The 3,059-nt window shown below is 40.1% G+C and overlaps 1 non-coding gene across 1 annotated transcript; it reads right to left on the bottom strand.

Moving 5' to 3' along the window:
- Nucleotides 1-1,275: 1,275 nt before the first annotated feature.
- LOC148700232 (small nucleolar RNA R71) lies at nucleotides 1,276-1,381 on the bottom strand. Its single transcript, XR_015972869.1, has one exon. It is a non-coding gene; the product is annotated as a small nucleolar RNA R71 (small nucleolar RNA).
- Between the last annotated feature and the right edge of the window lie 1,678 nt (nucleotides 1,382-3,059).

Genomic DNA, 3,059 nt, shown 5'->3' with positions numbered 1-3,059 from the left:
TTATCTAAAATAAAAATTATTTTCTATTATTGTTACTTTTCTTATCTCCTTTTTTCTCTCTTACTAATTTTTAATTTTTCTTTTTATATTATTTGATCAGGAATCAAGAAAAAAAATCTGGGATGATCAAAAAGAGAACTGCTGGAAAAGAAATGCTGTAGAGGTTTGCCTAAAAAAATTTAAATTACTGAAAAAATTTCCTTTGGTAACCTCTAAACCTTTCTTATTTAAATTAATTATTAGCTTGAAATTTTGTGGTGATTGTTTGATTTTAATTTCGGCAAAAGTGTGAATGCATGCTTGATACACATATACAAATTAATCCGCACATAGTAAGGGTAATCACCCCAACAAGATAAGAGCCAGATTTCATCACCGGACTCTTGTCCAACTTAGGTGAACTCAATCTCACATAGTGTCACTTTAATTAAAATCAATTAGACGTTGGCTCCTAGGGACATTCGAGCTCAATAGGACGAAGATCACCGAAAGTTGCACCAATTTCGCTCTGTGGCTTAGTTGATGTCTAGGCAAGTTTTGTCCCTATAAGGAAGACAGTTCATCTGTTCGAGGCAAGTGGGTTTTAAGTGGGACCTTTGCGAATGCATCATGACCCCTCCACTTACCTGGGAGCTTATCTGGTCAACTCGGTTCATTAGACCGGATTGGAGGCTTAGGTGCCCTCTTCAAACCAGTTAGGAGCTGTCTAGTGATTTTAGGACAAATACAAGGATTTATGTGTTTTTCTTTTATTGCATGCTTGATTGATCAAGTACTAGTGTATGCAAGGGAGTCGTTCTAGAGTACGTGACCTATTACCTTTTGACCCTGAAATAGAACGGACCCTTAGAAATATTCGAGCTGAGATCAGAATAATAGAATCATCCTCACCTCTTGAGATGGCTGAAGAACAACCCAAACTCCTGAGGAAGTACTTTACTCCCACCATTTACACTTCCCCATCTTGCATTCGATTACCTTAAGTAGCAGCTGTACAATATGAAATAAAGTCTAGTGTGATCCAAATGCTCCCATCTTTTTATGGGCTCACCAATGAAGACCCATATAAACACCTAGATGAATTCCTTGAGATTTGCACCACTGTCAAGATTCAGAACTTCACTGATGATGCTTTGAAACTTAGATTATTCCCCTTCTCCCTTAAAGATAGAGCCAAACAATGGCTGAATTTTTTAGAAGCCAACTCGATTCGTTCTTGGGATCAAATGCAACAAGAATTCCTCAAAAAATACTTTCCCATAGGAAGAACGAACCAGTTTAGACATGCCATTACAAGCTTCTCCCAAACCGAGGGAGAATAATTTCATGAAACTTGGGAGAGATTTCGAGACCTAATCCGTAAATGCCCTCATCATCAAATACCTAAGTGGCAGCTAGTGCAATGTTTCTATGATGGATTGACTGAACGAAACTATCAGATGATCGATGCTGCATGTGGGGAAACTTTTATACTTCAAAATGAGCATGAAGCATGGCAATTATTTGAAAATCTTAATGAAAACTCCCTTCACCATGCTTCCTGTTCTCGTCAAGCACCCCCGAGTTCTCAAAGAAAAGGGACCATTTGTGAAATAAGTCATTCTATGGACCTGTCTAGCAAGGTAGATGCATTGTCCCATAAGATTGACCAGCTGATGATAGGTGGGCTTTTCATTAACTCTTCTCAAGCACAAGTGTGTACTATCTGTTCTAGCCCATCCCACCCTATTCATGAGTGCCCCTCAACGCCCCAATTCTCCGAACTCGTGCAAGAACACATCAATGCTGCTTAAACACAGCCCAGACCAGATAATGATCCATTTTCCAATACATATAACCCGGGATGGTGGAATCATCCAAATTTCTCTTGGAGATAGCAAGCTTCAAATACTGCCCAACCCCACTTCCAAAATTTTCAGAACCCTCAGAATTTTCATCTCTACCGTCCCTCAACTCAATTTCAACACCCACTTCCTCCAACCCAAAGAAATACAACCTTTGAGGAGAAAGTGTTGACTGCCCTTCAAGGTTTGGAGGCAAACACACAACTATTGCACTCTCGCACGCAATCAATTGCTAAGCTAGAATCCCAAATAGGTCAACTAGCCAATGCATTAAACAAACGAGAGGAAGGTAAGCTTCCAAGTCAACCAATTGTGAGATGTATGCCCTAGAAGCCAATTTGGCTGACACATTGTTAATTCTAGGGACATAATTTTGTACTTGACTATTTATTATTGAATAAATGAAAGGCATCTTTTTCATTCATATTGTTATTGTGTCTATGAATCGTCCAAGGAATTAATAAGATGATGATGCATATTCTCAAGAGTTGAGAATTTGAGCCATGTATCATTAGTGATTAATTTCTAAACGCTCCTGATCGGTGGATCATCACGAGGACGGTGATCGATCCGATGAGATCAGTGCACACATTACTTTTCCTATGGATGGATGAGACTCGAATCCACAGTGTGGAGACACTGAAGTAATAGTGCAGGTGCTTGTTAGAGAACAAGGGTACTGAGCGTGACCAGGACAAGAAGTCACTTGAATGTCTATCCACTCGTCAGTGACTTGCTTGATGTTGCAGTAGTGTGACTGGTCCTTTGACCTGCGATCCTTCGGCTACTCACAGTGAGGTTATTATAGTTTGACTGCACATATACATGGTCTCTAGCCATATCGTCCATGCAGTGTAGATTGGCTGCAGTAGGTTCACTGTAGGAGTAGGGTATGCACCTATAAGAAATCTATCGACCTTGATAGATAAGGAGAGATCCTATGTGATTTATAAGACTGAGTTCGTAAGACCTCGGCCGGGGCAGATTACACAGTGGAGAAAGAGTTCTCCGCTCTCGAACTTAAGTCGAATAAATCTTGATATATGATAGACGAAGGGGTTTGACGAGTTATCCATGACTTCCGTCCTGTAGGGATCCACGATAGAAAAACTGTATTATATGATAACTGCACCTAGAGGTTCATCATTCTATTCTGCTGGGTAGCCACTACATACTGCTAGGTGTCACTGGTGGATGGTGGGACTCACAGGAATT

This window comes from Phoenix dactylifera, chromosome 13 (assembly GCF_051530095.1).
Source record: "Phoenix dactylifera cultivar Ajwa chromosome 13, Ajwa_hap1_PhDact_Kaust_v1.1, whole genome shotgun sequence".
In the NCBI taxonomy this organism is placed as follows: Eukaryota; Viridiplantae; Streptophyta; class Magnoliopsida; order Arecales; family Arecaceae; genus Phoenix; species Phoenix dactylifera.
Note: the sequence above shows the minus strand (reverse complement) of the source record. Positions and strands in the feature narration are given on the sequence as shown.